Source organism: Trachurus japonicus, chromosome 14 (genome assembly GCF_045865225.1).
Source record: "Trachurus japonicus isolate A0001 chromosome 14, Traja_1.0".
NCBI lineage: Eukaryota > Metazoa > Chordata > Actinopteri > Carangiformes > Carangidae > Trachurus > Trachurus japonicus.
Window position 1 is genome coordinate 15,280,436 of NC_140920.1, and position 14,579 is coordinate 15,295,014.

The 14,579-nt window shown below is 43.0% G+C and overlaps 1 protein-coding gene across 1 annotated transcript in view; it reads right to left on the bottom strand.

The window, feature by feature from the left end:
• Nucleotides 1-14,579, bottom strand: part of LOC146974507 (ephrin type-B receptor 4a-like) — a 34,570-nt gene that overhangs the window by 15,764 nt on the left and 4,227 nt on the right. The gene's annotated exons all lie outside the window — the stretch shown is intronic.

Below are 14,579 nucleotides of genomic sequence, written 5' to 3' on the forward strand. Positions count from 1 at the left end.
ATTTACATTCACAGAAACACCCAGATGAATTTCACATCACAGACTGCGCCTGTCTCCAGTCTCCAGCTCTCTCGCTTATACTGGGATTAGGGAAGAAGATGGAGTTTCACCCGTCTCACTACTACTACGACTACAGGAACATTTCCACCACCCTGAAATTGTTTTTCCTCTCATGTTTGTTTTTATTCAACCCCCTCATGTCCCCTCTGCTCCCACAGACACACACACCATGCCTGTGGCCACACTCAACCTGCTGAAAAGAGCCGGCTTTTGTCCACAGAGAGTGGGAACAAGTACTGGGAACGAGACACACACACACACACACACTTCTACATTTTAGATTCACAAAATGTTCAGACAGCTTCACTTTTTTATTATTTAAATATGTTGTTATCTTATGCTAATACCATTTAAATTGATTTAGACTCAACGACAAAGTCAAAACATTTTTTTTTAAATTATTAAATAGATAAAAAATAAAATATCACATTTCTGTTATTATCCAGACTCTTTCCTATGACAATTAATTAGCTCCCAGGCCTCCTGATCATCTCCGAGATGTTTCCACACCTTGACCGGAGGAAAACCTGTGGCGAGTTCAGTTGATTGGACAGTACACAACTGTCTGTATAAGGTCTCACAGCTGACAAAGCACATCAGAGCAAAGACCAGGCCACGAGGTGGAAGGAGCTGCCTGCAGAGCTCAGAGACACGACTGACAGCATGAAACCCAGATTGAATTCTACGCATCAGGTCTGGAGGAAACCAGGCATCGCTCTTCATCTGCCCGGTACCACTGTGACACGCGGTGACGTCGGCCGCATTGTGATGTGGGGGGTGTTTTTCTGCAGCGGGGACAGAGAGACGGGACCAAGGGAAACAGATCTAGGTACAGAGACACCCTGAACCCAGGACCTTTAAAGGATGAGGACAATGTAAAACAAAACAAAAAAAGTAGCTTCAGGACAACCGTGTGTGTGTGTGTGTCCTTGAAACCAATCAAACATCCCTGGAGGGACGCGAGAGTGTCTGTCCACGTCCAACCTGACACAGCCTGAGAGGATCTGCAGAGAGGAGTGGCAGAAAATCCCTAAATCCAGATGTGCAGAGCCGGTCACATCGTACACAAGACGACCGGAGTCTGCCAAACGTGCTTCCACCACGAACTGAGCAAAGGCTGTGAATACTGATGCTATTGTGATATAATAGGTTTTTTTCCCCCCTTTTTAATTAACTTGTACCAATTTCTACAATTGTTTGGGCTTTGTTATTATGAGCTACTGAATGTAGATGGATGAGGGGCAAAATTAATTTAAACTATTTTACCCGGAGGCCGCAGCATAACAAGAAGTGAGAAAATTGAAGGGATCTGAATACTTTCTGGATTTAGTCGCGTCAAATCAATTTTTATTCATACAGCTCTGATTCACGACACAAGTTTTCTCGATTGAAGCCCTTCCAGAATTCTTCTTGCCTCTCTCTTTCTAGATTGTCTCTGTTAAATTATGACTCATATTCTTCCTGATGGGGGTGAGGTTCCTGTCACCGACCGGCTTTTAGAGCACTTCGTGTTCCCCGCAGAAGCTCATCTCAGAGGTCAGGCAGTTCGGTTTTACCAATAAACAGGATTTAATGCAACTCTCCTGTGTGCCGTGATCAAGGAGAGCGCCTGCATGGAAATGGATCCTGGAGGAAATGGAGGTTTCAACGAGAGTTTATCATTGGGGTTATTAAGATGTTTTGTTGAATTAGGCTACCAATATAAGGTTCGGCAGTAAAATCAGCATCCCATAACCCCACTTATACACACCCAGACAAACACACACACACACACAAACAACACTACACCTGCTGGAGAAAAAAAAGAGAAAAAACGGCATCTGTTTCCCCAGTTTCTTTTATGGTTTTATTTTCCTCAAACTGTGGTCTCTCTCTAAAGGTTTGTATTTTTTCATCACACATCATTGATTTCTGTGAAAACACTTCACATAAATAATGTTACACAACCTGAAATCCACTGATATCTACACTTTAGAGTAAGACTCAGCTCCTCCTATTGTTGCCCGTTTATTTAACTGTTATCTGGACAATAATCGTTTTTTTTACATTCATTATTAAAAAAAACAATTGTAGAAATGCTTCACTCTCATTTCCGGACAAGGCCGAACTGTTGCTTTCTCTCATTGACGTGTCGTTTCCAACTTCCTACTTGTTTTGACATGTCGCTTTATCTGCTCTCAACACATGTGTCACATTTAAGTATCACATTATAAAACACAAATTCACTGTTTCCATCTGTGTTCACCCCAACGTGCGACTAGAGACGGCCGTCTACCTCTTCCTTTGCTTTTATAACGGCGTCTGGCATTTATCAAGTTGCAGTCACACTGGTTTATATTTTGAGAGATAAAATTTGTAATTATTATCCGAGGCTATCTCCCTGCTGGAAATTGAAATGCAACGCGCAGTACACAGCCTCCGACACCTCAGCGAGATATGTTTCCTACCGTGTGGAAATTCAATTTAAGCCAAAACCCGAGTGAGAGTTAAGTGATTGGTCCATTGATTGGTTGACTGGCATAAAAGTTGACCAGAGGATCAGACAGGCTGGTTCCAGCTTTCCAACTTTGGTTGAAAAAAAAAAAAAAAGCTTAATTAATGATTAAAAAGCTGAGCCTACACGTAAAGAAAAAATCCTGCAGTGCAGTTCATATGCTCGCTGTTCATGTTCATTGATGATTTCTATGGTCAGTGTGATTCATCCTGAACGACCTCACGGTGAAATCGTTACATCAGCAGGCATGTTACGTCTCAGGCCTGCTCAGTAAAAAACTAATCCTAATGGTTACAGTGAGTTTCGTGTGCACTGACTGTACAGAGGCATGCACACATGATAAGAAGATGCTGTGAGGAAAAAAAAAACATTTACACAGAACAGTACAAAGATACGAAAAGCTGTCAAAGGCTCTATGTGCTCTATGAATATATTTCTGCACAACACACTGTTCCAACACCAACACTTGTAGTATTTTACAAAAATAACCGCAACGCCTACAGTTTCTAATCTCTGTGATCCTGTGGAAATGAGAGGCAATCACATTTACCACTTACCAACCCACACCCCAATGAGATACACATGAAGCCGCAAAAAAAAAAAAAAAAAAAAAAAATTAGAACAAATCTCAGAGATAAAACAGAATCTGACTGGCGCTTCCTGTACCGAGACAAATGTTACAGCTGCAGCCGCCCAGAGCCAGACGTCAGCGCTCAAATGCTGACGGACGTTTAATTGTTGGGTAGAGATCAGATACTGTGTGGTGTATTCACTGAGCATGTAAAACAAAGCGATTCCTCCTTCAGAATAAAACGCGGTTTAACGGGAACACGTAAACTTTTTCATATAAAACCCCATAAAAGACGAAGAAGTGTTGTGATAGGACGATATCTGGTGTTGTCTATTAATATCCAGGTCGTTACATCCCATAATGATTTCAATGATCACTCAATCACGCCCACAGCTGCTCACATCTTAGCTCCTGCTAATTTAATACAATTCCTCTTCGAACAACCCACACACATGCACACAGACATATATGCACACACACACACACACACACACACACACACACACACTCTGTCATGAAGCCAAATCACTTCAAATCTTCTCAGCGTTTCACCCCAGTGTCATTTCCTCCTTCCCATCGTCTTGGTGACCTGACCTTGTGCAGCAGCGTATGGAAGCGATGACATGACATCACTAATCATCAGTTGTGCATATGCAGCAGGTCTGTCATTATATCACACCGGGCGGTAGATGGCGAATGTAACTTTAATCATCGACTTCTCCCCCTTATAAAAATTTCTCGGTTTCTCTCTTTCTCTCTCGCTCTCGCCCTCTACTCGTTTTACCGTCTCTGTGCAAACTCCCTGTGAAGAAACACAAACATGCCTCTCTCGCTCCTCTCTTCCACTTCAAAACCGCAGAAGCCCACCAGCCTTATGACAACAATCTGAGGCAATAAAGAGGAGGAGAAGAAAGTCTTGCGAGAGAGAGGAGAGATGTGGATGAGGAGGATAATTGGGTGGCAATATTCAGGCCGGTGCTTTCCCTGCGTTTAGTCTGCCTCGAGTTCACTTCAGCATAATTTAAAACACCTTCAAAATACCCAGGCTCCGGCGTGGAGAAGGTCTCGTCTTGTCTCCACCTTTCATATGAACACCTGCCTCGTCTTCATGTGTATATATTTTTTTTGTTTCTAGTTAAAGGAGTGGAGAAAGAAATGCCACGCCCCTGGCTCGGTAATCACTGTTTATCGCTGCTCTATCATTACGGTTTATGAGACAGGATGCGTGAGCGTGAGTGTTTCTATTATGTGCATGCATGGCCTTGCCTTTCACCCATGTAGATTCAGGCTTAAGCCCTGTTAAAGGAAACCAGCGTTTCCCCTACATTCTTTCAGAAGCGGCGGCCACCCACTGCCGGAAAATTGCCCCGAGTGTTAGAGAAATGTAGGAACAATGAAAATTTCGTCATCTGGCCATATTTAAATCCCAAAACAAACCATTGTACAGTAATTACACTACAATCGTTCACATTAGGAGACACCAGAGGAGTCTAAACTGATACTGGCGCTGGCAAAAGGGGCAGGCCTGATCATCGGAGATTGTAAAATAAATATATATTTAGGAGCCACTTTTCGTTGTCAGTTTAAGACCTAAGGCTGAAGAAGTTGGGTTAAGATATCGGTGCCAACATAGTACAGTTGTATTTCCTTCATCACACCATGCTGGGAAAAGCACAGCAGAGGGGGGAGGTATTAAGTTTTCTGTATGAAAAGCAGATAACAATGGAGGGTGTTGTACAGGGTTTTCTTTTGAAATGCAAAACCTGACTTTGTATTTTTGACAAAAGGGAACTACAGCAAATGCTACATCCTCATTTTCTCTACAGCTGTTTTCTGGTTTTAGACAAATGACCTCACATTCGAGAGCCGGACCCATTTAAACTATTTTTTTTTTTTATTAATGCAACTTCACTTTTGTGTTAATTTCCACATTGCGTGCCTTTTCCTTCCCCATTTTCCACTTCTCCAAGGCTCTGGAGTGTGATAGGGAAATTATAGGCGTACGAACGTTTGCCCTGCTTCGGCTACAATTAGACCTCATTTTAATTAAAGAAACAGAGTGCCAATTACCCTCATACACCTAGAGAAATGGAGACAGAGGGGAATAACGGGGATAATGAAAATGAGACATGTGAGAGGAGGAAGAGGTGTTGGTGGTTTGAGATGTACTGATGACATGCTTCAAAAAGAGACTTCCTTATCGATGTATCTGGTGAAATTACAGCTACATTCATTAGGCGACTTGCTCTCAGTTTGTATTCATGGTTGGATTTATTTCTGTATGCCCCATCATTTCCCTTTATATCATATCTTTCCAACCTTGACACCTTTTCATGTTAACCGGGGTAACGACAAGTCAGAGAAAGATGGAATAATTCATAAATTGTTAATCGAAGGATTCCCGTTTGGTTCGATGGCATTTGTTTGGCGTTTTGGGAGTTGAAGCTGCTCCGACCTGTTCCTCGTAGAACTGAAATAACTCCTTTACAGGAGACTTAATGTCCTCCAGGTTTCGCTCAGAGCCTCCCGTGTTTTCGGGGGTAGGGGGTTGGGAGGGGTAGCAGGGATAAAGCCACCACATGTTTTAAATTTTGCAAAGCCAGTACCCTGAAATCAGACATGCTTATGGGATGTTCTGGTGCCTCAGGCAATTTGATATCCCGCGTGTTTCACATTTAAAATTACAGGGATCCTTCTGCATTCTGGGAAATAAGATCATCTGGTCCCGTGCCAAGAATTACAGGAGAATATCGATACCATCCCCGTGTCTGGATGGTTAGCGTAGCGTAGCGTAGCACAACGGCTACACACGGAGGGGAAACAGCTAGCCTGGGTCAGTCCAAATCACCTGGCAGCGGTTCTGACGCTCACCAACTAACATGGTTTATCTCGCTGGTTAAATCCAAACATCCGCGCTGGTAGAAGATGTTTGTTACTATTGGACAGACTGGGGCTGTTTGCCTCGTTTCCACTCTTTGTGCAGGGCTTAGCTAAACAGCTGCCGCCTGCAGCTTTGTGTTTATAGTGCGGACATATTTCTTGGATTATAGCTGCCTGCTACTCCAAAAGTAAAGTTGTTGTTTTTTTTATTCAAACAATTCCCTTACCAATTCATCACCTTCAGTATTCTGTATAACTGACCAAAAGCTACAACAACATCGTTGATTAATCTTTAAAAATGCTAATTCTGTGTGTCCTTGGCTCTCAGGTTATCTGCCATAGTGCACGTGAAGCATGCAAATGAAAAGAAAATATTATTTTCCTTCACGTGTCAGCTTCCCAGCGTAGGTTCATGTGTGTGTGCGAACATAAATGTTTAGAAGTGCTTTTGTGTGTTTGACAAGAGTTGTGTCTGGCGAGATTAGACCTCAGCTTCCTGTGGTTCCCGTCCCCTTCCCGTCTCCTGTTCTGGCGAAGGCCGACCGCGCTCTACTGTAAAACAAAAGCCTGGGCTACTTTTCAGCGTGTCATATAGTGAGGAGATGAAAGGAGCAGAGGTGAGATGAATAAAGTGTGTTCATCTCCCGACACTTCTCCTCTGTCTTGTCTGCGTGGGACGGATATCAGTAAGTGTTGTGTGTTGTGGTTGGTCCCCGTCCTGGGACAGGATGTGACCCAGTTAGGGAGGAGGAAGCCTCGCACTGGACAGAAACCAAAGATGCTACTGGGGAGGATCAACACTGCTGTGAATCAAACTGACTGACCCGAACCAACGAGGATTAAGCGCAGGTCTACGATACCTGACCTCTGAATGTTTTGGATTAGGTTTACACGGCTCGGCACAGACAGAACCATTACATTAATCATTCCCAGCTGAAGATGTGTTTTCTTTCTCTCTCTCTCTCTCTCTCTCTCTCTCTCTCTCTCTCTCTCTCTCTCTCTCTCTCTCTCTCTCTCTCTCCACTCCACTGAGATCAGGTGACCTCTCCTCCCTCCTCGGCTAATAATAAATTCAGTACGAGGGAAAGTTTTTCAATTTCCACTCTGTTGTTGTTGTCTCTGTTGTCTTTTAAAAAAAAATCTTTTCTAATTCTTCCTCTGTGTTAAATACAAACACACCTGTGCATCACAACAGCAGATTGGCTTTTACAAGACCGTGCTCCCCAGTGTTGGAGCACAAAACAAATGTTTATTGATACGGACGGGCGCATCTATGATTCATTGTTATTCCCTTTTAATTAATTGTGGTTAAGGAGAAGGAGAAACTGTTGCATTATTCCAATCACACACGTTCGCAGAGAATATTTCCTTGTGGTGGTATAAAAAGTTTTCACCTCCGCATGAAATGGGAGGTGAAGGTTAAGAGGATGGGAGACATCGATTTGGTCTTTTTATATTACCGCCTACGAGTTGTGAGTTTTGACCCGTGGTGTCAACTGCTCAACAGCACGCCAAGCATCTCGGGCCATTAACGGCTCCTCAGACAAAACAAAAAGCCCCGAGCCTCCGGAGGTGAAATATGCTCCCAAAGAGACCGCGCCACATGAATAATGGCCGTTATGTATAGAAATATGTGACATGTAGGAACTGTCTGACTATAGATCACACTGTCGTTCTCAGAAGTGTTTCCTGTTGGACACTTGTGTACAAAAAGGAACCGGCTGGAGAAGTAAAATCAATAGATTTTCACATCTAATCCCAAACAGGATTAAGAAGAAAGAATTCATTCATTTCTCTGGATCGTCCTGAATTAGATTGTAATTAGATATATTAAAAGAAATTCACACTTAGAACACACACTTTGCTGCGTTTTCTCTCATAAAGCATGACTGAATAACATTACTTGCATTAAACAGCATATTTCAGTTGGGTTTTTTGGAGTATTGATCTGCCACCGAGTGAATTCACCTCCCGCTTCTTCCAATTAGGGACAGTGCTTTCTCAAGCCCTTTTTTAAAAATAACCCCACTGACTGGCTGCTTGAGAACAGTGTTGCGGGCTACACCAACTCCCTGGTGGCTTCCTGATACTGAATCCTATAAGAGGAGGAATGAATTACAAAGGAAACTTAAAAAGACCTCTTTTAAAAAAAGTCATTAAATTTTGAGAGGGTATACTGCACTTTTCAGCACGTCGGCATTCCCACAAGCAATGCTGCCTTGAAATAAAGAGAACTGTAAGGTTAAAAAAAAAAAAAGAAAGATGAGATGAGATGATTAAAAAGCAGACGAGCTAGTGGTGTGTGATCTTTCGGTGTCTGAGGTTGGACACTGGATTTATCATTTACTGTAACTGTTCACTGTAATCCACAGGCTAATAAATCCATGACTCAAGCAACAACTTCCAGTTATTTTCTATTATCGATTCATTGTTTTGTTCAGAAATGTCACTTGGGCAATTATCAAGGAGATGGGTAAATTGCCTTGATAATTTGCCACAGCCCAACATGATGTCTTCAATGTCTTCTATTCTTTTCCACCTACTGTATATATACAATCCACACAGAGAAGTGTCACATCACAGACACATGCAGCAAACAGAAAATGTAACTTTTCACTTATAAATGGTTGAAATCTCCAAATGGACCAGAAAGAAATTAATCCTGTCACTACAGCTTCATTTACAACACTTCTACCTCTTCTATACAAAACTTCTCTCATACATTTATCATTCCTTCCTCATTGTTTCTGCACATTTTCACTTCTTTTATTTCTTTACTTTGAATTCCAGGTCTCAGGAAGTTTTTATGAGTCAAACAATATTATATTTATTACATTTATGAGTGTAAAACAATCTGAACAAAGATATTTCCCCACCAGATTTGTGTTATTTCTGCTGCAGTTGGGAGGAGGAAGTTTCCTTAAAATGTGGGTCACAGTTATTGATCAGTATCCAAAAGTATATTTAACACTGTTTGTGCACAACAATCCTGCCAGAGTTGAACTAAGTTATAATGTAATTCTGCAATTTTATTACATTATATCATTTACTGGCAAAACAACATGAAAACATGTTGAGACAAAGAACATCTTGTTTTGAGGTGAACACATTCCTCTAATCTTTGAACTGGTGCTTTTGCCTCTTTTCAGCTTAAAATAGAAATAAAAACATCATTTATTTTCAAAAGCCTTGATGGCACAAGATTGAAAGACAAGTGGCTTGGTAAACAGCACCGTATACAGTATTTCAGCACAATTACTTTTTCTGTTCTTTAGAGGCACAATTTCTGGTAAAAGGTTGGACTTTGCTAGCTGCTGTCAAAAGGCTGAGGTGTGAACAACTGCAGATGAGAAGAGAAAATGAGGTAAACAAAAACTCATCTAGGAAATGTTTTTCTTACATTAGGAAAATGACACGGAGACAGTTTACATGTGTGCTCGGAGTTGGCAGGAGACAACACTTTTCAATGTCAGGCTGCACACAGTGACATTTCCAGTTTGTTACGTAGCAGAAATAAACACCTATCTCTGAAGGGCTCCTCGCATCGATACGACTAGATAGAAAACTGTTCATATGTGAGTTTTTTTTCCACAACACCACGTGAAGCAAATTCAGGCCTGACAACCTAATACAGACACTTCACTGCTGTGCGCCTGGGAGCGATCACACATTATCTATCACACTGTGGTCAGAACCGACTCGCCTGAAGTTAAGCTATCTCCTTTATAGAAGGCTCCAGGGCAGCTGATTGTCTGTGAGAGCCAGAGAGCTAAGCTGAGCTCTGTGTCATCACTGGGTGGGGGTGGAGTGGGGGGGGGGGCACTATGGGAAAGTGCAGGTTATGCGCTTGTTTTCAAACACTTTCCTCAATCTCTTCTTAAAGAGGATAATTCACCCTCCACCGTCTTATACTGTCCACAGAGAGGCCGAGGTCAGAGGTCAGTCGCGGGCTGATGCCCCTGCAGCACGAACACTCAGGAACCACACAGCGCTGAAATCTGGGATGATCTTCCTAACCAGCAGGGGAGGCTTTGTGGGGGGGGGGGGGGGTCTCTGTGATGACTCTCAGCGCCCCCTCCCCCAGGTTTGCCCTGTCTTTCAATAATTAGCCCAGAGAGTTTGTCAGTTAGATAACTATAGATTAATTATTAGCGCGTTTGTCTCTTGTGTCCTTCAATCAAAGGCCTGGGATCCACTCCAACGTGTTGCCATTTTCATCTCAAACTATACAGGATAATGAACTTCCCCATTTGTTAGAGTGGAAAATACACGGACGTGTCGCCTTCTCTAAAACAATATTTAACAGGTGACCTATCTTATTCAAATGTGGCTTGATGAAAAACCCACAGAGCTCCGACGACTGCTTCGACGCATCTAACGAATTCTGCATGAGCCCCAAAAATGTCTGCTGCTGTACTTAAAACAGAGTTTTTATCAAAGCCTTTACTCAAGCCGAGTCTACAATTCATTGTGGGGAGAAAAAAAAAAAGCTATTTTGCCAAAGAAAAAGGCAAACACACACACACACGCATGCACACACACAGATTTCAGTGACTAATCTGCTGTGGGAGGTGGACAGCATGAAGCTAGCAGTGCAGACTCCAGCTAAATAAACCATCTAAGGATTGACACATCTGAGTAGAGATACAAGAGAACAGACACTCTGTGAGAATTTTCTCTTTTATTCAGACACATCATCCTTTTTCATATTCAGCCAACAACAGACACGCTGAGAGCTAATTCTCCTCATCAGTCCATGCATCGCTCCCAACAGCCTGGCGACGGGGTCTTTGTATTCGTGGTGGCCAATATATATGGTCACCACGAATACAAAGAAGCCATATCTACACATGTGATAATGACAGAAAAAAAAGGGAGGAAAAGAAAAACACTACTCATCTTCGGATGTGGAGCCATTTGTTAGAGTACAAAGAACATCATTTTCCCCTCTCAGCCATTTTGTGCTTTCAGCGGGGGGTGAAATCAGTAGTTTACAAACTGTTTGAATTCCACAACCGCACTTATGTAATATAACGACTCTTCTTCAGAGATTGGATGGGGTTCAGCGAAGATGGCAATCACTCACAACGGAAGCGAGGGAGATATGACGGAAAAAGCAAAAAAAAAAGAAAGAAACAACAACATTTTGTGCACAGCAGCGCTCCTTCAAAATAAAGACAGTGTGCTGCCAAAAAAAAAGAGGTGTTTAAAGCTTCTTTAACTGAACTGACCCGTTCCTTTTCGGAGCATGACTCCCTCTCAAAGCTCTTAGCTGTGTGCAAGCTGTAGGAGGGCAGCTAGCTCTGCACAAGAATGTCTCTGTTGTGCCGTATATAGCAGAGCCCCTCTTGGTTTCGGTGCAGTATGTGAAAGCAGGCCCTGGGAGACATGTCGAAGCTGCGTGCACGCATGAAGGTGGAGGCAAAAAACGTGCACGTGTTCTCCAGGCTGACGTCGAGCCGAGTGAGTTGCATTTCAACTTAAAAAACCGGCATATCAAACACAAGATGTAGGTCAACCTGTGACGCAGGGAGAAAAATATCCCAGACTCCAGTGGAAGCACGTCGACTTGATGGTGCACGCTTCCAGCAGGGAAAATTTTTAACATCTAGGTTGCTTTTTTTAATCAATTCTTGCACATCCCAGCCTCAGACGTCTCTCTAGCCTCGTGCTCACACTGCCCCCTCACCCCACACCCCTTCAAGATTTTCTTCTATTTTCGAATGCAACAACAAAAACATCAGAAGAAGACAACAACGGCACGTAGAAATGCTTGAAGAAAAAAAAAAGAGAAAATTCCCACTACAATACTCAGTATGCCTCAAATAATGGCTGTGATTAGTCTGCAAGATAAATGAGAGATGGACCTGAGATAATAAAAAACCCTCCTCTGTTGTTGTCCTCTAATTAAAGGCCTTTTTAATCCCTTCATTATAATCACATACTCAGCCTATCACACGTATACAGTATCTCACACATCTCGCCGCAGGTGTGTATGATTGCAAAATGCAAATAGGCAACACACACACTTTGCTCATTATAGAGGGAGCAGACATGCATGCACATACTTGCACCCTCCTCCTTGCCCTTGCTGCACTTGGCTGTTTCGGTTTCGTTGACTCATGCCGGTCTCCCAATCTCTCCTTGACTCACTTCAAAGAGAACCCCCATCCCTCTAAAAGTGCCATTCTCCTTGGTGCTTATGGCTGATAGGCTGTGGCCTCATTCCCTCTCCGCTGCAGCCTGTCCCCATTGTGTCCCACTCTCACAGAGTAGCGTGTGGGTGGAGGACAGACCGGCTCTCCAAAGTGAATGCCTGACATGGATGTATGGGAGGGTTGCTGGGGGTTGTCTCCTCTTCGTCGAAGCTAAACTATCATCCACCTGCAATTCCCAGCTGCCATATGCATCCTTCTCTGAGGAGGAAGAGATCGACAGGGACTGAGAGTACTTGTGGCACTCGGATGCCTGTTTAACTCTTGAGGAAACTAATCATGGGATTGAGGTGCTGAGGATGATGGGCTACAGGCTTTCAGAGAGGGGGGGGGGGTTGCTTTAAATGCAAATCCCTTTCTTATAAAAATCGGTTCCGTTTAAAAGGATTTCTGGGAAACGATCCACATTTCCACGGCAGGGGAGACAGTCAGCAAGAGAAAACAGCATAGCACCAGTCAAACATCAAGGAGACAGAGGACGTGGAAAGAGTAGCAAAAGAAAAGGCTACATGTCTGTGAAAGAAGGGATTGAGGCTCAAGTGAGGCCTCTGAGATAAAAACATCCTTTCTGAATTTGAGACACTTAGTGAGTTTTAGTTTAGATTGCAGGGCATTACGCTATTCATCATGCTAGTTATGCCATGGAGGAGTCAGGGGGTGATAGAATAAACAGCAGACCGAGCGTTAAATGTGGAAAGTTTTCTTGAAGGTGGATCCTAATCTCGTCTTCCACCGAAAAGCAACGTCGACTATCAAGAGATAACAAACACATGCAGAGGCCTGTTACGCAGCAGGTTGGAAATAAGCAACTGGTGAGTGAGAGTGTTGCAGTACTCGTTCAAGGAGAGCTACAGATCCTATGCTGCTTCAATCCACTTAAAGCTGTAGCAACTCTACAAAGACTTCCAGTCCACCTGCGCCTATGGGAAAAATTTGGGAACCTCTGTAAACGATACATCAGCTTTTTATTACGGCAATTATGGACTATAGGTTTTTCCTCTTAGCATATGTTTTAAATCATGTGACTCTAATGGAGACGTGAATTTATAACCCTGTTATCTCATTACTCCCACTTTGCCCCGGGTCCATCTACTTTGCTGTGTGAGCTCATTGTTCAGAACGGAGGCGGCACATGGATCATTTCAAGTGCCGAGCAGAAGATTAACGTCACCTCTTCGGTAAAGTGTTGCCTCGGTTTGAGAGAGAGGCGAGCGAGCGATACAGCGAAAAAAAAACAGGGCTGTATGTGAAAGTCAGAGAGACACAGGGTGACACCTCGACCCCGTCTTTCCATCAGCACAAGCTTATTAAAAAAAAGTGCTGTCGGTGTTTTTCCAATCCAACAATGAGGCATGACCATGCTAAACAATTTACACTGGCAGCTGCTTTTTCTTGTTGCACTGCGAACAACGACTTTAAAAAAAAAAACACAGGAGGTAACAGCTGTAACGTACCATACTGGAAGAGAAGAGGCCCTCCCCTCCACTGCTAGTGCAAAGAGAGATGGATTTCCAAAGCTGTTCTAAACTATACGCTCTGAGTGCAAGCCAAAACATGAACAAATTTGCTGAGGAGACACTGCTTTATCTTGACAGCACAGCTCAGCAGACAATCGCACATCAACATCAAGAATCTCGGCTCCTTCTCTGCCGCCACTGATCTGCGGTCAAGTGGCATGAACACACGTATCAAGAGCCCTTTGTGCCTTTCAAAGTGTGTTTGTGCACCTTTTGCTGTGTGCATTTTCAATTTGCACGCAGGAAAAAAAACACAGTGCGATACAAAAAGAAAAAGAAAAAAGGAAAAGATTGGTGGTGAAATATTTCTCCGCCAAAAAACATGTCTTTTTACATTTGGCAGAGGTGGAGAAACTGCTCTATTGACCAAAAAAAAAGAAAAAAGTGACAAAGTGCAGCAATAACAGACTTAGCAAATGAATTATTGTGTAGTTTATATGAAGCATGAGACTCATTTGTCACTGACACTTCTGCTGCTCTGAAGGGACGAAAAACTGAAATGTGAGAAAAGAAATAGCAGTTATCTGCATGGACCAATGAGGGGACTGTCACCCTCAAATGAATGCATTAAGGAGACTCATAAATGCCATATCCCCATCATGTTTTCCACAGTGTTTCCATTCGTCTGGGGTTGTACTGCTGCTCTGTAATTACATCATCTTGCTTCACCCTCTTCTCCTGCAAGGCTTTTTCATGCCACCTCACCTGCTGTTTATCATGCGGTAAACCACAGCAGTGGAGTGAAATGCACATAAACATTTCCTTTTGCCAATTCTTGTGAAACTTTGGATTGACACTTGATGATATTAACTTGTTAAGACCTGAGACGATCACACAGGTTG